The following is a 24,729-nucleotide window of genomic DNA, read 5'->3' on the forward strand; positions in this document are numbered from 1 at the left end:
AATTGCTGGAATGTTGTCAAGGTCCATAGCCATTGCAATGCCTTCAATTGTTTCTTGATATCAGGTTGAGTGAATCGAATTGGCTGAAGACTGGCACCTGTGATGCTGGGAACCTCAGGAGGAGGCCGTGATGGATCATGTACTCAGCACTTCTTGCTGGAGATTATTGCAAATGTTTTAGCCTTGTCTTTCGCACTGATGTGCTGGGCTCCCCAATCATTGAGGGTGGGGACATTTGTGGAGCCTTCTCCAGTTAGTTGTTTAATTGTCCACTACCATTCATGACTGAACTGCAGGACTGCAGAGCTTAGATCTGATTTGTTGATTGTGGAATCGCTTAGATCTGTCTACCACTTGCTGCTTTCGCTGTTGGTATGCAAGTAATCGTGTGTTGTTGCTTCACCAGCTTGACAGCTCATTTTTAGGTATGCCCGGTGCTGCTCCTGGCATGCCCCCTGCACTCTTCATTTAACCAGGGTTAATCCCCTGGTTTGATGTTAATGGTAGAGTGGGGGATATGCCGGGCCATGAGGTTAGATTGTGTTTGTATACAACTCTGCTGCTGCTGATGGCCCACAGTGCCTCATGGATGCCCAGTTTTGAGTTGCTAGATCTATTCAAATCTATCCCATTTAGCATGGAGGTAGTGCCACACAATACGACAGAGGGTATACTCAATGTGAAGACTGGACTTGGCCTGCACAAGGACTGTGTTGTGGTCACTCCTAGCAATACAGTCATGGACCGATGCATCTGTGGCAGATATATTGGTGAGAATGAGGTCAAGTATGTTTTTCCCTCTTGTTGGTTCCCTTACCACTTGTCGCATAACCAGTCGAACGGCTATGTCCTTTAGATCTCGGCCAGCTCGGTCTGTGGTGCTGCTACCGAGACACTCTTGGTGATGGACATTGAAGTCCCCCAACCAGAGGATGTTCCGTGCCCTTCCTACCCTCAGTGCTTCCTCCAAGTGGTGTTCAACATGGAGTACTGATTCATTAGCTGAGGGGATGTGCTCGGTGGTAATCAGCAGGAGGTTTGACCTGATGCCGTGCGACTTCACGGGGCCCAGAGTCATGTTGAGGACTCCCAGGGCAACTCCCTCCTGACTGTATACCACTGTGCCGCCACCTCTGCTGGGTATGTCCTGTTGGTGGGACTGGGCATTCCCAGGGATGGTGATGGTAACGCATGATTTTGTGAGTATGACTATGTCAGGCTGTTGCTTGAACTAGTGGGCCAGTTCTCCCAATTTTGGCACAAGCCCCCGAATATTAGTAAGGGGTACTTTGCAAGGTCAACATGGCCTGGGTTTGCCATTGTATTTCTGGTGCCTAGGTCGATGCCAGGTGCCCCATCAGGTTTCATTCCTTTTTGTAGACTTTGTAGTGGTTTGATGCAACTGAGTGGCTTGCTAGGCCATTTCAGAGGGCATTTAAGAGTCAACCACATTGCAGTGGGTCTGGATTCACAGGGAGGACAGACCAGGTAAGAATGGCAGATTTCCTTCCTTGAAGGACATTAGTGAAGCAGATGGGTTTTTACAAAAACCGACAATGGTTTCAAGGTCACTTATCAAGACTAGCTTTTTAATTCCATATTTTTTAACTGAATTTAAATTCCACCAGCTGCTGTTGTGGGATTTGAGCACATGCCCCCAAAAGCATTAGTCTGGGGTTCTGGATTACTAGTCTGGTGACATTACCACTATACATCCGCCTCCCCTTAAATTGCCCTTGAGAAGGTGGTGGTGAGCTGCCATTCTTGAACCGCTACAGTCCACATGGTGTAGGTACTCCCATTGTGATTTTAGTGAGGGAGCTCCAGGATTTTGATCCTGCGATAGTGAAGGCACAGCAAAATACTTCCAAGTCAGGATGGTTTGTGGCTTGGAGCAGACTTTGCAGATGGTGGTGTTCCCATGCCTCCACTGCTCTTGTCCTTTTAGGTGGTAGAAGTCATGCGTTTAGGGGGTGATGTTGAAGGAGCCTTGCTGAGTTGCTGCAGTGCATTTTGGTACACACGGATGCCAGCATGCTTCAGTGGTGGAGGGACCAAATGTTGATGGTAGTGGATGGGGTGCCACTCAAGCCTGGGACTTGTGTGGTGTGAATGTTACTTGCCACCTATCAGCCCAAGCCTGAATATTGTCCAGGTCTTGCTGCATGTTGAAATGGACTGCTTCAGTATTTGAGGAGTCACGAATAGTGCCAAACATTGTTCAATCATGTGCGAACACCCTCACTTCTGACCTTATGATGAAGGGATGGTCATTGATGAGGCAGCTGATGTTGGTTGAGCCTAGAACTCTACTCTGAGGAACTCCTGGGGCAGAATCTTCTGTTCGGCGTGCGGTGGCGGGCCCCGCACACCGATGCGTAAAATGACACACGGTGACATCGGGCGTGCATCCCGGCATCACTGCGCATCATTCCGATCTTCAGTTCAGCCCGCGCGCACCGGAGTCGGCTGTGCGCCTGCCAAACTATCAAAGGTCTGTTAAGGCCATTAATGAACTAATTAAAGTATCTGACAGGGCTGCCCGTCCAAACTTAAGGTTGGCGGGCAAGCAAAGAGCCCAGGTGGCCTTCACATTTTTCATGGAACCTCATCCACGGGTGGGATGAGGTTTCATGAATGGTTTAGTAATTAAATAAAATGTTTTCTGAAAATTCATAAACATGTCCCAGCTCATGTGACAATGTCACATGAGGGAACATATCTGAATAATTTAATATTTTTATTTTTCCCATCTTAATGACTGAACTTAATCTCCGTGCCTCAGGGAGATTTCTGAATTCTTTCATGCACGTGTGAAAAAGCGCAGGCCCCAACTCTCCCTCCTCCCCCCCCCGCCTGCACAGATAGTGCTGAGCGCTTCAGGGTGCCCGCCAACATAAAATGGAAGCATGCAGCCGATCGTGGGTGGCAATTGGCTCTGCGCCCACCCGCACCCATTCCCGACCAGCCCACCCAACGGGGAGAAAATTTTCCCCCTGCAGTGATGTCCCAGAACTGATATGAACAACCTACGACAACCACAACCATCTTCCTTTGTATTTGGTATGACTCCAATCAGTGGACAGTTTTTCCACTGATTCCCGCTGACTTCAGTTTTGCTTGGGCTCTTTGATACCACACTCGGTCAAATGCTGCCTTGGTGTCAAGCTCAGTCACTCACTTCACCTTTTGAGTTCAGCCCTTTTGTCCATGTTTGGACCAAGGCTGTAATGGGGTCAAGAGCTGAGTGGCCCTGGCAGAACCCAAACTGAGCATCAGTGAGCAGGTCTTTGCTGAGTAAGTGTCACTTGATAGGACTGTTGACGACACCTTCCATCACTTTACTGATGATTGAGAGTAGACAGATGGGGTGGTAATTGGCTCGGTTGTATTTGTTCTGTTTTTTGTGGACAGAACATACCTGGGTAATGTTCCACATTGCTGGGTAAATGCCAGTGTTGTGGCTGTACTGGAATAGCTTGACTAGGTGCGCAGCTGGTTCTGGAGCACAAGTCTTCAGTAACATTGCTGGAATGTTGTCAGAGCCCATAATCTTTGCAATATCCAGTGCCTTCAGCTGTTTCTTGATATCATGTGGAGTTAACTGAATTGGCTGAAGACTGGCATTTGTGACGCTGTGAACTTCAGGAGGAGGCCGAGATGAATCATCCACTCGGCACGTCTGGCTGAAGATGATTGCAAATGCTTCAGCCTGGTCTTTTACACTGATGTGCTGGGCTCCTCCATCATTGAGGATGGGGATATTTGTGGCGCCTCCTCCTCCTGTTAGTTGTTTAACTGTCCACCAACATTCCCAGCTGGATGTGGCAGGACTGCACAGTTTAGGTCTAATCTGCTGCTTGTGGGCTGGATTAGCTCCATCTATCGCGAGCTGCTTCCACTGTTTGGCATGTAAGTAGTCCTGTGTTGTCACTTCACCAGGCTGACACCTCATTTTTAGGTATGCCTGGTGCCGCTCCAGGCATGCCCCTTGCACTCTTCGTTGAACCAGGGTTTATCCTCTGGTTTGATGGTAATGGTAGAGTGGGGGATATGCTGGGCAATGAGATTACAGGTTGTGGTTGGACACAATTCTGCTGCTGCTGATGGCCTACAGCACCTCATGGATGCCCAGTTTTGAGTTGCTAGATCTGTTCGAAGTCTATCCCATTTATCACTATCGTAGTGCCACACAACATGATGGAGGGTATACCCAATGTAAAGGCTTTATTTAAGCTTAAGACTCTAGTTTTGGACTTAAACATGCCACTCTCCAACTTAATGTGAAATTTGATCACTTTTCCTCAGAGGATTCCTTACTGTGAGATCAGTAATTAACTCCATCGCATCACATAAGATCTAAAATAATTTGTTTCTTATGTCAGGGGGCTAAGACCTCACTCTATATTTTTATAAATATATACACCATCCTGGCTAATCTATAAAATTATTTTTCATAAAATTGGACTAAGGCTTTAAACTGACTGAAGCTATGGCTCATGGGAAAGGAATTTTTGGCCTTCAGAAACAGCAGCAACTTTGTTATTCTAAAGAGGCACTAATGCCCCTTGTGACAGCCAAGATCAAATCCCAAGGAGTGAACAAAGAACATTTACATTTCTAATGCCAGGCTCTGGCCAACGGAGATGATCTATCTGTGAGGACAAAGGACCCTAAAACCTCTGTTGAACTTATTAATGCATGAAACATTAACCCTCTCAAGAATCCAGACCAGGAATATGCATCCTTTATCCAACTCAAGGCAAAGAAGTGGGAGTCATGTCATATGAACCCCATCCCACCTCTAACTCAAGCTGCTAGAACCTGTAATATTGTGCAACTGAAAAAAGCAGTATGCCTCTTCCATCAAGCAAACAGCAGCAGAACCAGAGCTCTGTCCAGGTTTAAATCACCTGGTTCTCTTCTACGCTGTTTCTACGAGAACTCCTGAACTTCTGTACCAGTGCCTACAAAACTAATTCATCCCTGTGGGCCCACCTCATAGTGAAAATCATTTCTGCGAGAAAAGTGAATTATCCAGCATCAGTTTTCAACCAGTCAACTCTGAGAGAATATGCCATTGGACTTTGATTCTGGATTCTGGGCTCATGTGAAACAATAATTCTTATCTTCTCTGTGTTCTTTGCCTGTACCTCTTTCTTTTCCTTATTGCCCTTTTATTGTATGAATGTACAGGGGGTTACGTAGAGACACCTCAACCCCAAGTTTTGAGTGTGTGTAAAATAAACTAACCCTCTGATTTTACCCTATCTCGAGTTTGCTGTGGGGTTATTAATAGAGGAATGGATCGCTCCAAAATTGAGGGTTTCGAGAAAATACGCCACCACTTAGGAAAAAAAATCAAAAATGCCTTTCTGTTTAAGGACGGGTGATGAGAGAAGAAATCAGGGCTGTTTTAAATTAAACCCTTCATGTCTGTAACATTTGGTTGGTTCCATGATGTATTGTGCATTGCATGAACTTGGCTTCCATTGCCAATTTGGAAGTCCACATGAAGTTTAAAGTTCCCCATAATTGTTGCATTATCTTTTTTACAGCTCTTATTATTTCTTGATTAGTACTCTGTCCAACAGTTTAGCTACTATTAAGGAGCCTATAAACTGCCCACATCAGTGTTTTCTGCCCCTGTTCTTCCCACTCTCCATCCAAGCTGATTTTATGAGCCTAGATCCTTCCTACGTACATTCCTCACCACTGTGAATATGCCATCCTTTATTATCAGGGTTACTCCTCCTCCTTTTCTATTTTGTTTGTCTTTCTAAAGTGTCAAGTACCCTGGAATATTTAGATCCCAACCTTGGTAACATGTAACCATGCCTTTGTGATGGCTACTAGATCAAATACATTTATATCTATTTGTGACATTAACTTGTCTATCTTGTTATAAATGCTTCATGCATCCAGATAAAACATCTTTACCTTTATTTCCTGGTCTGATCTTATTTACTGATGCAATATTATCATTAAATTCCTCGTCCCTTCCTGTCACATTCTATTACTAAACTGCTTTATGGCTTTGATTTTTCTCTCTAGCTTTTGTGATGAAACTGAAATACTTACCGTAATCTGAAGTCAGAGGTTGGGAACTCTACTTCCTAACAAGCTTGGGCCTTTTGCGCATGTGCCAGCAGGAAATGGCCGCACATGCACAGTTCGGGGTTTTCATGCCTTCAGGCTGGGGATGGGCTCTGTGTGCCTGCACAGAAGGAAAGAAACAAAAATGGCGTGAAATTCAAGTCAGGTGACCTGAACCAGAGCATCATTACTGAGGAAGGTGTCCCAAGGAGCAGGACACAGGGAGCGGGACAGGGAGCGATCCCAAAAGAAAATCTGAGGCTGGGAAAACGACAGGGATCAGAGAGAGGTCCCAGAAGTCAAGCTGAAAGAAAGGAGCAGAGCAATAGTCTCCGAGTTAAAGAGAGAGCTGCGAGGGGCAGACTGGAAGCAAAGTATGCTTGAGAGAAGTCTTGAAAGTCCGAGGAGGCAGCCGAAGGTTGGTGACTCCTTACTGCAGGCTTTGGATCAGTGGTGTTCTGCTTGACATGGTCGAAGATCTGAAGTTGTGCTTGGAAGGTGAAACTTGAGTGTACTCAGAGATCCAGGGGAAAGGAATCTTGGAAGGTGAGATTGAAACGCAGGAGGTGGATCCTTGTTGAAGCCATCTGAGTGGGAGCGACGTTTGGAGAGATTCCAAGGCAAGATCTTCAAACGTGGAGTTTGGAAACTATAGTGAGAAAGACAAATGCCATAAGTTTCCTTTAAACTTTTGATTTATGTTACTGTGTCCCTTTAAGGGGCTATTAGTCAATTCATTAGCTTTTTTGTTTCACTGTTGTACTCAAAAGAGTATAATTTGTTAATTTGAATATTGTATTTTCAAAATATTATAAAGAGACACATTCATACTGGTGTGGGTTGTAAAGTTAGGAGCTATGCATTTGTAATGTCTCACTTTGTGAATATATCTAAAACTGAGTGAAGATTGACTTCTGGTCTCCTCCTTCACTAACTCAAAGTTTAACAACTCCATCCTGGAGCTCCAGACCTATTTGACTCACAGCTACTTCACCTGTCCCTGACCATTGACCAAATCTAACCTCAGGGATGTGACTATCTCCTGGAAAAAAGTATCCAGATAACTCTCTTGCTCCTTGATGCATTGCAATGTCTACAACTTGGACTCTAGCTCAACAACTCAGAGCCAAAGTTCCTCGACTTGCTGCTATTTACTGCAGATGCGGTCACTCAGGATCTCACTGGTCTCCGCCAACTCTCATATGCTACAGTTACGACACACCTCCTGCCTTGCCATCCCTATCTAACCTTGATTTATTTCTTTAATTAGTTAAAGCTTATATTCACTCAATATGTTTAATTTTATTAACTAACGGATCCATCTAGTTTTAAATTACTGATTTAATCAAGTGATAGTATATTTTCCCCTCTGCTGGTTTAACCACAGTTCTAGTTTAAGGAGCAAAAAATGGGTAATATTCATTCACCAATCATCTACTTGTTGTCCTGCGACATTAATCCTTCATTATTTTTTACGTGCTCTCCCGTTCTCTTTGTCTCTCTCTCTTTCTCCACCCCTACTCCCCTTAACCCAGCTGCTCTCAGTTTCTGGTCACACTCTTGCTGTACTCTCGGGCCTCTGCTCCTTTTCTTCCTGTTGCATTAGGCCATTTTTTAATTCATTCACGGGATGTGGGCTTTGCTGGCTGGGCACTTCCGTAATTGCCCTTGAGAAGGTGATGGTGAGCTGCCATCTTGAACTGCTGCAGTCCATGTGGTGTAGGTACACCTACAGTGCTGTTAGGGAGGGAGTTCTAGGATTTTGACCCAGCGACAGTGAAGAAACGGCGATATATTTCCAAGTCAGGATGGTGAGTGACTTGGAGGGTGGTGTTCCCAGCTGTCTGCTGACCTTGTCCTTCTAGATGGTAGTGGTCGTGGGTTTGGAAGGTGCTGTCGAAGGAACCTTGGTGAATTCCTGCAGTGCACCTTATAGAGTGTACACACTGCTGCTACTGTGCATCAGTGGTGGAGGGAGTGAATGTTTGTGGATGAGGTGCCAATCAAGCGGGCTGCTTTGTCCTGGACGGTGTCAAGGTTCTTGAGTGTTGTGGGAGCCACACTCATCCAGGCAGGTGGGCAGTATTCCATCACACTCCAGACTTGTACCTTGTAGATGGTGGACAGGCATTAGGGAGTCAGCAGGTGAGTTACTCATTGCACAACTCCTAGCCCCTGACCTGCTCTTGTAGCCACAGTATTTATATAGCTAGTCCAGTTCAGTTTCCAGTCAATGGTAACCTCCAGGATGTTGATAATGGGGTATTCAGTGATGGTAATGTCATTGAACAACAAGGGGCCATGTTAGCATGTTAAACTCTTCATTAAACAAGGTCTACGACATTGAAAAGGAGATGCAATAAATGATTATTTGTTTTCCCTTTTCACCACTAAGCAATCCAGTTTATAAGTTAAGCAAAATTCAACCAAATGCTGAAGAGCCAGTTCAGCAGTGTTCATCGTCTGTATCATATCTCCTTCTCCTCCCATATTATTGTTTTCAGTTCTGAACTCACTTACTGTCAGTTTTCATCCAATGGTATTGCTTATTCTTAATTTACCTAGACATAGTCAACATTTCTATTCTCACTTCTTTATTACTGAGTTTGTACAAATCCTTTTCTAATTACAATTTCTTGCACACTGAGTATCAACATTTGGTTCTTGTATATTTTATGGCTTGTTCCTGTGCAAGGTGCTCACGAAGGAATTATATTACCTGCGACAAAACTGTTTGCCCACATACTTCCTTCTTGTATAGTTATTGCTGGCAATTTATTACTCACTCATTTGTTGGATGTTAAACCTTTGTAAACCTACACATGTTCCTTGAGGTGTCAGCTGTGGCTCAGTTCATAGCACCCTCGCCTTTGAATCAGAAGGTTGTGGGTTCATGTCCCACTCCCAGAAACCAAGAACTGTGAATGTACTCGAAAAGAGTTACATTCTGTGACTGTTGATAACTCGAAAGAGTTACACACGTTCCTTGAACAGTGCTCTCCACTTACCCTATCTAGAAGTCAATCAATAGGAAATGAGATCATAATCATTCACACCTTGCATCCAAGTTGATGGACCAAATGACTTGCAAAGTGCATGGAAGCAAGTTAACAATGAAGTTCTAAACTCATGTAATACAGGAGTGGGGGGCAGGGGGTGGTGGTGGATAATTTTAGAAATTCATTGCGAAGTTGAATATAATTTCTGATGTTTTTTTTTAGGAATACAGTTCAGAAAGTTTTTAAGTCACTTGATAGCCATCAGTGAGCTGGTTTACTCTAATCTTCTTTCTTTATCGTCGCATACGGTACAAAAATACATACCTTTCATTCATTTCAAGTCATGTAACAAAAATGTAACTTTTGCATTAAAAAGATTTATACACTGCACCACATTATCTCTCCAAAAAAAGTCATTTCCTATCAATTCAAACCTACTTAATCCTTGAACAATAATGTAAAACAGATGAAGGTTCCTCCAATAGTGAATTTTTAAATTTAATTTATACCCTCTTCTTTGCTCGACTTGCATAGAATTACCTGTTCCTAATCAAATCTGTATGAACATATGATTCTATGGTCAAATCCCAGAGGAATAAACCTTCTAACCGTTTGTGCAATGTGGTTTGTTGGAATTCAGATTGGCCACAGGTGGAGGTTTCTATACTTAGTAAAACAGCCTCCTATTTGATGATGAGTGAAGCTGTGTACAGGAGAATCAATGCAGGTTCAGGGGTTCATGAAAGCCTGAGGGTAAAAGTTCACTCACTGCACACAGATATCCCATTTATATGGTGTTGGAATTCAGTTCATGTTTATTCATCCTAAAACAAAAAAACTGGATTCCTGTCAGTGTTTACATTGTATCTGATGTTAATGCGGAAGCTATGTTGCTTAGTAGGTTTGGAATGAACCACAGGGAAAATGCATTATACAGGTGGAAAGCATTGACAGGAAACTAGAGTGGAGTTTTGAATCTAAAAGCAAAACACTGCAGATGCTGGGAATCTGAAATAAAAACAGAAAATGCTGGAAATACTCAGCAGGCTAGACAGCATCTGAGTGGAGAGAAACAAAGTTAGCCTCTCAGGTCAAACTGGGAAAAGTTCCAAATTTAAATGGTTTAAAGCAAGTGAAAGGGGAAAGGGTGGAAAAAGAACAAAATGGAAACTCTGTGATAGGGTGGAAGACAGGAGAGATTAAAAGGTGCACAGCAGAAACTCACCAAGGCTCCTTAGACAGCACTTTCCAAACCCATGGCCGCTCCCATCTAGAAGGACAAAGGCAGCAGATAAATGGGAACATTACAACCTGGAAGTTTCCCTCCAAGCCACTCACCATCCTGACTTGGGAATATGTCACTGTTCCTTCACTGTTGCTGAGTCAAAATCCTGGAACTCCCCTCCTAACAGCACTGTGGGTGTATCTACACCACAGGGGCTGCAGCGGTTCAAGAAAGCAGCTCACCACCACCTTCTCAAGGGCAATAAATGTTGGCCTATACTGTAAAAGAATAAAAAAATTACTGAGTTGACAGGGTCAAAGGGAGTGATAATGGGGCAAGTTAAGAAACAGAAGGTGTGTCCAGAGGAGAAGTGAATGGCAGAATGATGCTCTGCTGTGCAAAAGCAAAAACAAGAAAAGAAAACAAGAATGAAACAGAAAAGGAAAAAGGAAACAAAGTGTGGGCAGCGATTACAGTCTGAAATTGTTGAACACATTGCCTGAGAAACTGTAAAGTGCCTAAAAATCAAAAGATGAGGTGCTGTTCCTTGAGCTTACGTTGAGCTTAATTGCAACACTGCAGGAGGCCAAGGACACAGAGTTTAGTGTGAGAGCAAGATGGAGAATTAAAGTGATAGGTGACCGGAAGCTCGGAGTTATTGTTTGCGGACTGAACGGAGGAGTTATGTTTGCGGACTGAATGGAGGTGTAGTGCAAAGTGATCACCCAGTCTGTGTTTGGTCTTCCCAATGTACAGCACATCACATTGTGAGCAGCAAATACAGTATATTAAATTGAAAAATGTACATGTAAATTACTGTTTCACCTGGAAGGAATGTTTGGGGTCTTGGACAGTAAGAAAAGAGGAGTTAAAAGGGCAGGTGTTGTGTGGAAAGGTGCTATGGGAAGTGTTGGAGTTGTTGGCGATGTGGACGAGGGTAACATCGGCCTGAATTCTATGTTGTGAAAACAGAACTGCTATAGTCCGGTGGAGGCGTAATATCCAGCGTGATGACATCAGATTGCAAACCCGACATCATCACACTGATGCACAATAAATCGGTGGGTATGCAGGCTCCAAAATTGGCAGCCTACCAGCCATTTTAAAACTGATAATCAAGGGCCGTTTAAGCTATTTAGCAGTCTAATTGACTGCAACAATACACTCCTGAAGCAATAATGAGGGTGCAGGTGGAACACCCCATGATTTTTTTTCATGCTGTAATGAAAGGACAGATGTAAAGGCTGGAAGTGGGTCTATGCCTGACTTTAGCAGGAGTGGCTACTGACGGTTATTTCTTTTGGAAATCTTAGCTGTTCATAAACTTCTAATTATAATCAGGATTATCCCTCAGTGGAGTGTTCAGAAACTTGTTGATCCTGTCATCTTTTATCACTGCACCATTTGTGCTGAGAAACAGTGTCCATTATGGAGATACCTCCCATAGTGAGGAGGCGAGAAGGAGGAGGCCAGGTGCAGGAGCCACATGATTTGGAGGAAGGTGGCCAAGCTGCTGAGGAACGAGGGACTGTGGAGGGGTGACAGCAGCAGGCACTGAGACATCGGCAGAGGCCATACCCTGCCAATGGCATTTACAAGGTGCGAATGTCATAGCTGTGGCTTACAGGGCAACAGTGTCAACACTGCTGCACAGGCCCCAGAGGACAACTCAGGTGGTGGATCTGAGGGGGAGCCAGAGGAGCCCCAGGGTGATGAGCACAATCTCAATATGAGGATCCTTATGCGAAGCAAGGAGACCAGGGAGGCCTTGATTCAGAGGACTTCCAGCTAGGGATCCAAAACAAGGAATCAAGGTGATGGCAAGGGATATGCCACCTTAATGATCTTTCCTGATGAGGCATTCCTGTCACCCTTAAGTCAAGGCCCCCCGACCTCTGAAATTAAGTTTGCAGTCCTTCCCCTTTGTCACACATGACTCCCTATCGAAAGAATGAAGCACATTAATGCCATTGCACATAATGTGACATTTTTATAATGAATCCAAATATACAAATTAACCAGTGCACACCTGCCAATAAAACACAAATCACCTGTGACAACCCCTTTTATGATCATAATGACTTAAACTTCTGTTTGCAAGTGCTATATTTTGGTGCCCTCCCCCTCCAGCTCCCACCTACCTCGCTGGCAGCTGGATGGAGGCAGCCTGCTGACCGTGATGCTCTTGATGACCTTGGCAGCCATCCTCTGGCCGGCGGAGCTTGTACAGGCTCCGTCTGGGCAGGAGAGTCCAGTGCCAAGGTTGGGCACTTCTAAGTCATCGCGGTGTCATCAGATGCAATGGTCTCTGGCAGAGGGGTGGAAGAGCTGCTGCCATCATCCACATCGCCCTGAGAGGAGATTGCAGATGTGGTGACATTACAGTTCTGGAGAGAGTGGAGGTATTAAATGAGTGCTTTGCATCTGTCTTTACAAAGGATAAAGATGCTACTTAGGCTGAAGTGAGAGAGAAGGTAACTGGTACACTAGAAGAATTTACAATTGAGAAGGATGAGGTGTTAGAAAGGCTATCTTTACTTAAAATTGATAAGATCCCAGGACTGGATGAAATGCATCCAAGGGTATCAGGGAAGTGAGGGTGGAAATTGCAGGAAATTATCCCGCCCGTGGATGAGGTTTCATGAAAAATGCGAAGGCCACCTGGGATGTTTGCCTGCCCACCAACCTTAAGGTTGGACAGGCAGCTCATTTAACTGTTTTAATTAGTTTTTTAACAGGCCTCAATAGGCCGTTGACAGTTCAGTGGGTGCACAGCCAAGTCAGCTGCACGCCCGCCGAACTGAAAACCTAAATGACGCATGCCAACCGGAAAATTCTTCCCATATAATTCATAAACGAATGCAACCGCATAAAATTTGGGAAAAAAACATTCATTTGTACACATAGAAACGCATAAAAATATGCAAATCTTACAAATGATAAATACACACATGTGCACCCACACATGACTAATGTGTGGTTTTCGTGAAACTTATCTGGGTGCTGCAATGTGGTGCTCCCAGCTCACTGCCAGCTGTGCTGGAGACAGGCTGCAGACCCTTATGGCCCCTTGTCCGGGGCAGCTTTGGCAGCTATCTTCTGGTCACCTGAGGTCATGAGGGTCGCAGCGTGGTGGGAGTCTCCTGCACAGCAGGATGCCCATCTGTTGACACAGCGATCGAAGGTGTTTGTGCCTATGGCAGAGGGCTGGAGGAGAGGCTGCCCCCATCAGAAACGGCCTGAGAGGTGTGCCCCGATGGCGCAGAATGAAGTCCATTTGGCTCTGCCAGCTCTTCTGAAAGGCACCAGGAGCTGGATGTAACTCCAGGGCTCTTGTCACCCTCTTGCCCTGGCTCTGGGCTCCAGAGCTCAGAGACAAGGCAATGGAGTGCAGGTAAGAACACGTGCCATCTATTACTTCAGTACTCTGCTGGGCATGGCCCTCCATGACAGTCACCAGTCTGCCAGTGGAGGAAGCCATGCGTTCTGTAAAGTGGGTGATCGCAGCATTCATGGCCTGGATAGACTCCTCCAAAGTCCATACCCATGCATGCAACCCCTCTGGTATCTTTGCCACATACCCACGAACTTCACATTGGACGTCCAATATCTGCTGCCTAACAGATGACTCCAGTGACTCGCTATCAGACTGGGGTCTCAGCATCTCGGATGCCTCCAGTACTCCTCCAAGTGCCAGAGGCCTGCTCCATCCCAATCTCCGGCAAGGGGACGTTCAAGTTTAATGTGCTCTCACCAGTTTGTGATTCCCTTACTGCTGAGGCGTGAATACCCACTGAGGTGCATGTATCAGCACTGGTGCTGAGTGCGGAGCAAGGATGTGATGCTGCACCCTCTGAGGCATCCTCTTTCGCCTCAGAGGTTACCGTGAGACCTTGGGGGTTAGCAGCAGTGGCTGCCGATGTTGCATCTGTGTCAGAAACAAAGTAAGGAGATTTAGGGGCATCTTTAGCCTTCGAGGTGAGTGTGCTGTGATAAACTTTCTCAGTAAAACTACTGGAACCACTGTGAGATGCATCTTTCAACATGCATTCACACATTCCTCCCTGATGCATGAAAACCTTCAAAGTCACTAACTGTCAATGATTCATTCCTGACAGCTTGCCAAGCACCTTGCACCCTTCCCACCCAAACCCTCTTAACACATATTTGTTGGAATTATAAAAATGCTCCCTTGCAACCTCACCACCACGGGGACTCACCGCAGCCAATGGCCTGGCACCAGTCATTGGCAGCCAGCTGCAGCACCTTCTCCTTGATGGAAGTTAATATGGCCAAGTTTGGCAAGCCATCTCCAGTTCAATTTCTCTCCCTGGCATTTTGTGCCCTCTCCTCCTGCAATTAAAGAGCAGAGTAATCAGCCAATCACATTGAGGAATTCTCACAGGAAGCAAAACGTACTCTTTTATAAATTTTAGAAAGCAAAATAAGTTTGGGACATAGCCATTAGAAGATGAAATATCATTTAAAAATTAAAATATTTTTGCTATATTAAAAAGCTGAAATTTTTATCATAAAGAAAATATTTAACATTACAGAAATAAAGAAGAGTTTTCCAAAGCCAGAGAGCTTGTTCCACAGTTGGCATCACATAACATATTGTTAAAAATCCAAGTTACACCTCATTAACAAGATGTAACTTTTTGAAGGGTTTTAACAGCAATATTACAGCATGAAACTGGGAGTTCTCATCAGCTCACTGATTTTGAAACATTGCAATCTTCAACGGTACACCCTGTGGAGGAGCAGGGAATCACTCACAGCAACTTTTCCATGTTTAACTGCGCATGTGCAGCCGCCAAAGTTGCTATCAGTCTCATAGTGTAATGACGATGAATGCTGACACTTTCATTGTCATTGCAACTGCAACATCCAAGCCAGTTTTTTTTCTTCTGAACTGACAGATTTGGAATGTTTTCATTGTATTTTTTTCCTTTAATAAACTGTACAAAACTGAGAGAACAGCTACTGTCTAAACAGTAACTACACCACATTCTTAACTAACAGCTTTTAAAGACTTATTTTCCAATCTGAAGGAACAATCGACTCATCTGTGATATCATTCAGTGGGATCAAGCAACATGGTAGTTTTATGATCTGCCTTTTGTTCCTGGCTGCCTCTCTTCATGAAGCTTCTCTTGGTGGCAATGCTTTATTATACAGAGGGACCGATTTCAGATGTCCACTAATGCTAAAAAAAGGTTTCAAATAAGGTTTAAAAGGATCCAAAGTGGCTTTAAATTTCGCTCTGCACAGTGTACTAAAACATGAAGCACTCAGCTAATTCACACACAGGTCTTATATTCATACAAAGACAAGACCATTTCAGAGCGACAAAAGATGTATTGTCCTGGAATGGTCCTGCACGAGCAGATATTAAATACAATTTTGAATTATCTTTTCTGATTGATAAGCTGGTTGCAAACGCCAGTCATGTTAAAGTTCTTTCAATGCAGAGATAGAAAGAAAATTCTCATCATTTATTGTGTAACAGTTTTTGACAAGCTACTGACTACTAGCACGGCACAAAACTATGGTTTTCCATCTATCCACAGGAAATATTTTGGATGACTGCAGTTTCCTGTTATTTGTGATTCATTTTCCTGCCTGCAGACCCCTGTTTGGGGTTGGCCACAGGGAGATCACCTCCAAGAAGCAGGTGTTTCTGTATGTGGTCGGCAGTGCGGGGTGGGTGGGGGGACTTCTCTGTCACCAGAAAAATTTCAAAGGACCCTTGTCATTAAAATAGCATAATTTTCAAAATATTATTGTGATTTATTATAAAGGTAGGTTAATAGTTGGGTTTGGATTAGTTTCTTTGGGAGGGATTTTCTGTACCCGCCCACAGCCGCTGTGATCTTCTGGTCTCGCCACAAGTCAATGGACTTCTGGCTGGGGCGCCACCTCACCCATGGCAGGCCCCATCCGCGATGAGGCTGCAAAACCTCGGCCTCTGTGTGGATGTGTGTCGGGGAGTTTTAATTAAATTGCAGACAGCTAGTCTGGAGCTTTTGAGTTATCAGAGAGAAGCTAGGTTTGAAATGCTAAATACGTAAACATGACTGAAGTTTTAGAATGTGAGGTGTGAGGAACATTTGCCTTATTAGATAAACCAGAGTCGTGAATTTCAAAGAGATGGTAAGGTGTTACACCTAGCCAACAAAGGCTACACCAAACAGTGTGTTTGTTTATCCCAAAGATTACCGATAATATGAGTACTATGAAAGATTTATTTTATGGAAAAAGTAAAGTTGCAAAGATACATTGGGACAATGGAACTTACATTAAAAAGGGAGAAACCTGTATAGAGAAGATGAGGTTATAGTGTAAGGAGAAGGAATTCTAAGATCTAACAAGTGTGAAAAGCCTTCAGCTTCTATGCATCAAGCTGCTGTCAAAAGGAACCAAAGCTGAGAAAACTCATTGTGGATATCCCTGTCCAGAGTATTGTCTGCTTTGCCTGGGTCTCTTGAAATTTATTGTGTTTTACTGTTGCCTTAACAGAAGTGTAACTGGGAGTCAGATTAATTAAGGGAATTAGAAGTTATTATAGTAGTGATTTGTAGACCTATGTGTGTGCTTAAAACCTTTTCTACTATTAATAAATGTTTAATTTAGTTTTGTAAAAAACCTCAAAGACTTGGTGGACTTATTACTGCCGAACTCAAGGCACACATCTCGAAATAAAAATACAAATTGCAAAACAGTTGTGGTATTGTTTCAAGTTTCCTTCTGGGATTTGAGCAGCTCAGCACTTATCATCCAGCGTGCCATAACACCCTCTAAATCATCCATAATTGAGGCTTTAATGTCTGTGGGGGGCAACCAATCTATTTCCCAGGCTGCCCCAACTTCTCTGGTGGTAGGACTACATCGGGAAGCCATCCCAACTTGGCTCCTCGCCTATTTTCTCAGTCCTCTAGCCTCTAGTCCAGCTGAGACTCATTTACATTATTTGCATGAGCTGCTGGTGCCTATTGTGCTTGTACAGGCATCATGTCAATTTAAAGTAGATGAATGGCTGGCCTCTTGTCTGACTGGAAATGACCCTAAAATAAGTCCCAGTGAAGAAAGGATTGGGGGGGGGGCGCGGAGCGGGGAAGGGGGTGTAAACAGAGAGGGGCAAGGAATGCAGACTCAGCAAACACCCTGTAGTTACGTATTTATTTATTTTTAATGACGTTCGTTGACAGCCACTGAGAAAAAGTGAGAGAAGCCTCCTTTGCTCTTTAAAATCTAACTTCTGCGAGAACTTAAAACGGGCTCTTATTTGCATATGAAATGGGCACATGGGCTGTTTTACGAATATACGAAATAGGAGCAGAAGTAGGACATTTGGCCCCTCAAGCCTGCTCTGCCATTCAATCAGCCATTCATGGCTGATGTGTTTGTGTTTTGAATTCCACATTCCCATCTACCTCCAATAACCTTTGATTCCCTCGCCTAACAAGAATCTATCTACCTTTGCCTTAAAAATGTTCAATGGCCCCGCCTCCACCGCCTTCTGAGGCAGAGAGTCACACAACCCTCTGAGAGAAAAAAACTCTCCTCACCTCTGTTTTAAACAGGCAACCTCTAATTTTAAAACAGTGTCCCCTAGCTCTGGACTCACCCACAAGAGGAAACATCCTTTCCACATCCATCTTGTCAAGACCATTCAGGATCTTATATACTTCAATCAAGTCACCCCTCACTCTTCGAAACTCCAGTGGAAACAAGCCCAGTCTGTCTAACCTTTCTTTATAAAACAACATGCTCATTCCAGATATTAATCTAGTAAGCCTCCTCTGAATCACCTCCAAAGCTTTTACATTTTCCCTTAAATAAGGAGACCAAATATGCACACAATATTTGAGGTGTGCTCTCACTAATGCCCTGTATAACTGAAGCATAGCATCCTTACTTTTAAGTTCAATTCCTCTCATAATAAAGGATAGCATTCCGTTAGCCTTTTTAGTTACTTGCTGTACCTGTATACTAACTTTTTTGTGACCCATGCACTAGAACACCTAAATCCTTCTGCACCTCAGAATTCTGCAACCATGCTCTGTTTAAGTAATGCTCTGCTTTTATATTCTTCCTGCCAAAGCGAACAACTTCACATTTTCCTACATTATACCCCAGCTGCCAGATTTTTGCCAACTCACTCAACCAATCTATATCCATCTGCAACCTTCTTATGTCCTCTTCACAACATACTTTCCTACCTATCTTTGCGTCATCTGCAAATTTAGCTACCATGCCTTCACTCACCTCATCTAAGCCATTGATATAAATTGTTAAAAGTTGAGGCCCCTGCAGGACTCCACTCATCACATCCTGCCAATCAGAAAAGGGTGTCTGCAAGGGATACCTGAAAAATGGCCTGACCCAATATCAGGCAGGCATCTTTCAGGCACTCTTGGGGCTTAGGACATACATCCCCAAAGTTGATTCTTGCTGTGCCTTTTTTATGGCCTTGCACAAAACAGGTGCAACATAGTTCAATTCCTCCTCCAATCAGCCTCTGATAAGGGTGAAGTGATACATGAGCACAGATTTAGCTTTGGAAAATCTGAAATGTGGAATCTCCAAGTATAAGCTTTGTTTATAATTAGTTCCTTTTGCAATTCACACTTGTAGGTGTCGATAGAAGCCAGTTCTGTCTAAATTTAAGAGCATGTTGAAGAAGCTAATCAATTGACCACCTGCAAGTCTCCTACCATGCTTCTTATAGACTACTAGGCATTAAATGTGTCCATGCTAGGCTGTACACCTGTTCTTGTCATTAGACAGAAGTGATTGGCAACTATTGTCGGAGCAGTATGCCTATGCCTCAGGAGGACTATTAGGCTTTGGTCATAAACCTTGTTGAATGACAGGAATATGACTCCTTCGCCCCTGTGGCTTGCACCACAGGAGGCAGCCTCACCCTTTCTTTGTCAACAGGATACAGAAGATGGGATAAATAAATGGCAAAATTTTTACAAAGGCATAAAAATGGCAAAGGAACTCAAACAAATGGGGCTGAGATGGTAATTATAGATTATTAATATGTGAAAATTCAATTATTGCTCCCATCCTTCATTTTAAAACCCTAAACTTCAGTTTCGGATAGATAAACCAATTGACAATACCAACGGGCTTCATTTTTAAAAATATGAACTGTGTGCCTTCTTTAACCTGTTCACTTCATTTGGGTTAATAATTATGTTTTTTTTTAAAAAGTACACAAAAGAATTTCATGCATTGCAAGAATATTGCTTGGCATGTTTAGTGTAGAGTGGCAATGAGCTACAAAAGAAAATAAAACCCCAACACAGTCAGATAAAGATTTAACAGCAGAACATATGCACCCAAAGTCAAAGCAGAAGCTAAACTTGTGCTGTTCATCTGATTCTTTTTAACGTTGGTTATACTCTTGACATTACACCAAACTGGAAAAAATAAGTTCGTGTGAATATTGTGCCATGTGAAGGAACTTGTAGGATATGCGACTTATAAACATAGACATAATTCTGTTTACCTGGTGCTCCATGCCAGAGGGCTCACTATTTGTTTAGCTGCATAGAAAAATAATCTGGTTCGATGACTGTTAAGTGCTGAGGTTTAGCAATGTTAACAAATCTGACAAGAGCTGACAAAAATCAGTGCAGCCAGATGCTTTTGTTATGTTTTTACAGGGGTTTTACCTTAGGCAGCCATTGCTTTGGGCCTCAATTTTGGCTGCTGTCCCATTCCTTTCTGCCAGTGCTAGGACTTAAAAAAGATACTAATGTGAGATATAGCTTATGAGTGATGCATGTTTCCTTACAAAATATAGAAGGCCCATGGCGCAATATGAAAAATGGTCATCTCACATGCATGGAATATGGAACTTATGTCACAGACGTCAGATAACGAACATCAGTAACTATGGTAACTGGCATTTGGGATAAGGTTATGTAGCAAGCATTGGCTGGGACCATGGCAAGTTCTACCCAGAATCTAAAACAGATCAAAGTTACAAATATACTCACGCTGCACAAAATAAAACCTGAAAATCCTCAACGCTTACTGAATGCACTGCCACTGCTTGTACTCCTGGCAGCTACCTGTACACAGCCAGGCCAAACCTCTGTCATTGATATTATCGCTATATATTAGGGTTACACCAACATTACTGAAATAAAAATACCGGTTTAATATAAATAGCAATTCGTTAATTAATATTAATTAAAATCAACAGTGTTACGAGTACTTAATTTCTCCTCAAAATCCACAGCATCAGAACAATCCAGGAACAAAGCGAAATGAAACATTGAATTTGAAGTACAATGAGAAATTCAATGTTGTTGAGGAACTAGATTTCATCAACACTGATATTACAGAAATTTACTCAGAAAATGTTCATAATTATAAAGGGTGTATTCCCACAGTAGCAAACATTGAGAAAAACACAGGGGAAATCTGCTAATACCTGCAAGAAATCAAATAATCTCAGCAGGTTTACCCTCCTTATATAGTAAAATAGGAATGATAAATATGAGTCATCAACATTACTTTCTGTGTTAATCTATTGATGATACCTAAAACGCCCCAACGTCACCGCACGTCATTCAGATCTTGAGTTCGGCGGGCATGCACCGGAGTCGGCTGTGTGCCCGCCGAACTGTCAAAGACCTATTAAGGCCATTTAAACAACAAATAAAATAATTAAGATAAAAGCAAAAAACTGCGGATGCTGAAAATCCAAAACAAAAACAAAAATACCTGGAAAAACTCAGCAGGTCTGACAGCATCTGCGGAGAGGAGCACAATTAACGTTTCAAGTCCGTAAGACTCTTCAACAGAACTAAGGAAAAATAGAAAAGAGGTGAAATATAAGCTGGTTTAAGGGGGGTGGGGGGGGGGGTGGGGGTGGGGGTGGGACAGGTAGAGCTGAACAGAGGGCCAGTGATAGGTGGAGATAACCAAAAGATATCATAGACAAAAGGCCAAAGAGGTGTTGAAGCTGGTGATATTATCTAAGGAATGTGATAATAAAGGTACAGATAGCCCTAGTGGGGGTGGGGTGGGGGGGAAGGGATCGAAATAGGCTAAAAGGCAAAGATAAAACAATGGATGGAAATACATTTAAAAATAATGGAAATAGGTGGGAAAAGAAAAATCTATATAAATTATTGGAAAAAAGGGGGATCGGAAAGGGGGTGGGGATGGAGGAGAGAGTTCATGATCTAAAATTGTTGAACTCAATATTCAGTCCGGAAGGCTGTAAAGTGCCTAGTCGGAAGATGAGGTGCTGTTCCTCCAGTTTGCGTTGAGCTTCACTGGAACAATGCAGCAGGCCAAGGACGGACATGTGGGCATGAGAGCAGGGTGGAGTGTTGAAATGGCAAGCAACAGGGAGGTCTGGGTCATGCTTGTGAACAGACCGAAGGTGTTCCGCAAAGCAGTCACCCAGTCTGCGTTTGGTCTCTCCAATGTAGAGGAAACTGCATTGGGAGCAGCAAATGCAGTAGACTAAATTGAGGGAAGTGCAAGTGAAATGCTGCTTCACTTGAAAGGAGTGTTTGGGCCCTTGGACAGTGAGGAGAGGGGAAGCAAAGGGGCAGGTGTTGCACCTTCTGCGATTGCATGGGAAGGTGCCATGGGAGGGGGCTTGAGGTATAGGGAGTGGACCAGAGTGTCCCAGAGGGAACGATCCCTGTGGAATGCCGCCAAGGTTGAAGGGAAGATGTGTTTGGTGGTGGCATCATGCTGGAGTTGGCGGAAATGGCAGAGGAGGATCCTTTGAATTTGGAGTCTGGTGGGGTGATAAGTGAGGACAAGGGGGACCCTATCATGGTTCTGGGAGGGAGAGGAAGGTGTGAGGGCGGATGTGCGGGAGATGGGCCGGACACGGTTGAGGGCCCTGTCAACCACCGTGGGTGGAAAACCTCGGTTAAGGAAGAAGGAAGACATGTCAGAGGAACTGTTTTTGAAAGTGCCATCATCAGAATAGATGCGACGGAGGCGAAGGAACTGAGAGAATGGGATGGAGTCCTTACAGGAAGCGGGGTGTGAGGAGCTGTAGTCGAGGTAGCTGTGGGAGTCGGTAGACTTGTAATGAATATTGGTGGACAGTCTATCACCAGAAATTGAGACAGAGAGGTCAAGGAAGGGAAGGTAAGCTTCAGAGATGGACCATGTGAAGATGATGGAGGGGTGGAAATTGGAAGGAAAATCAATACATTTTTCCAGGTCCAGACGAGAACATGAAGCAGCACCAAAGCAATCATCAATGTACTGGAGAAAGAGTTGTGGGAGGGGGCCGGAGTAGGACTGGAACAAGGAATGTTCCACATACTCCATAAAGAGACAGGCATAACTGGGGCCCATGCGGGTACCCATAGCCACATCTTTTATTTGGAGGAAGTGAGAGGAGTTTAAGGAGAAATTGTTCAGTGTGAGAACAAGTTCAGCCAGACGGAGGAGAGTAGTGGTGGATGGGGATTGATCGGGCCTCTGTTCGAGGAAGAAACGGAGAGCGATCAGTCCATCCCGGTGGTGGATGGAGGTGTAGAGGGATTGGACGTCCATGGTGAAGAGGAGGCGGTTGGGGCCAGGGAACTGGAAATTGTTGATATGATGTAAGGTGTCAGAGGAATCACAGATGTAGGTGGGAACAGACTGGACAAGGGGAGAGAGAATGGAGTCAAGATAGCAAGAAATGAGTTCCGTGGGGCAGGAACAGGCTGACACGATCGGTCTGCCGGGACAGTTCTGTTTGTGGATTTTGGGTAGGAGGTAGAAGCGGGCCATCCGAGGTTGGGAGATCATGAGGTTGGAAGCTGTGGAAGGAGGATCTCCAGAGGAGATGAGGTCAGTAACAGTCCTGGAAACAATGGCTTGATGTTCAGTGGTGGGGTCATGGTCCAGGGGGAGGTAGGAGGAAGTGTCTACAAGTTGACGCTCAACCTCTGCGAGGTAGAGGTCAGTGCACCAGACAACAACAGCACCACCCTTGTCAGCAGGTTTGATGACAATGTCAGGGTTGGACCTGAGAGAACAGAGTGCAGTAAGTTCAGAGAGAGACAGGTTAGAGTGGGTGAGAGGAGCAGAGAAATTGAGACGGCTAATGTCACGCCGACAGTTCTCAATGAAAAGATCAAGAGAAGGTAAGAATCCAGAGGGAGGGGTCCAGGTGGAGGGAGAATATTGGAGGTGGGTAAAAGGATCCGTTGTACGGGGAGAGGACTCCTGCCCAAAGAAGTGAGCACGGAGACGAAGACGGCGGAAGAAGAGTTCAGCATCGTGCCGAGCCCGAAATTCATTGAGATGAGGGCGTAAGGGTATGAAACTAAGTCCTTTGCTGAGCGCTGAACGTTCAGCATCAGAGAGGGGAAGGTCAGGGGGTATAGTGAATACACGGCCGGGGCTGGGATTGGAAGACGGGAGGGGGACAGAGGGACAGGCAGGGGTGGAGGGTCCTGGATGGGTGAAGGTGTCGATGAGTTGTTGGAGCTTGCGTTCCTTGGCACCTGAAAGAAAGAGACAACGTTTCTTGTTGAGGTGTTGGATGAGACGAAGAATAAAATGAAACTGGGGGCACGGGCAGCTTAGAAATAGGGTGCGGCAGTGCTGCTGGAGGGAGAGGTTGAGTGTGTTCATATGGCGGCGCATGGCACTGAGTGTGGATCTCAGAATGTGACAAGAACAGCAGTCCGAGGAGCGTCGTATGTTCCAGAGATACCTGTAATCCTGGGTGGGTTCGAAACATGAGGGATAGAACTTCAGTTGAAATCCACGTGGGGTAAGTCGGAGACAGAGACAGTCACTGAGGAAGGAAATATGGCTGTGAAAGCGCGTTTTAGTAAACACCTTGTCAAACACCAGGAGAGAAATGGAAAGCAATGAAGGGGAACAAGGCAAAAGAGACAGATGGAAATCCTGTTGGAGAGAGGAGCAGTACTTCTTCAAGGTAGGCATTCCTTGAAGAGAAGTGGCAGTCAAATAAACATTAAGATAAAAGCAAAAAACTGTGGATGCTGAAAATGCAAAACAAAAACAAAAGTACCTGGAAAAACTCAGCAGGTCTGGCAGCATCTGCGGAGAGGAACACAGTTAACGTTTCGAGTCCGTATGACTCTTCAACAGAACTAAGGAAAGATAGAAAAGAGGTGAAATATAAGCTGGTTTAAGGGGGGGGCGGTGGGATAGGTAGAGTTGGATAGAGGGCCAGTGATAGGTGAAGATAACCAGAAGGTGTCATAGACAAAAGACCAAAGAGGTGTTAAAGCTGGTGATATTATCTAAGGAATGTGATAATAAAGGTACAGATAGCCCTAGTGGGGGTGGGGTGGGGGGGAAGGGATCGAAATAGGCTAAAAGGCAAAGATAAAACAATGGATGGAAATACATTTAAAAATAATGGAAATAGGTGGGAAAAGA

The 24,729-nt window shown here is 44.3% G+C and overlaps 1 long non-coding RNA gene across 1 annotated transcript in view; it reads right to left on the minus strand.

The window, feature by feature from the left end:
* LOC144689156 (uncharacterized) overlaps positions 1-24,729 on the minus strand; it is a 307,944-nt gene that overhangs the window by 270,476 nt on the left and 12,739 nt on the right. Inside the window, exon 2 of the long non-coding RNA XR_013578576.1 lies at positions 14,541-14,673. This is a non-coding gene — a long non-coding RNA (uncharacterized LOC144689156). The remainder of the gene's footprint in view (positions 1-14,540; positions 14,674-24,729) is intronic.

Source organism: Cetorhinus maximus, chromosome 13 (genome assembly GCF_964194155.1).
Source record: "Cetorhinus maximus chromosome 13, sCetMax3.hap1.1, whole genome shotgun sequence".
Classification (NCBI taxonomy): domain Eukaryota; kingdom Metazoa; phylum Chordata; class Chondrichthyes; order Lamniformes; family Cetorhinidae; genus Cetorhinus; species Cetorhinus maximus.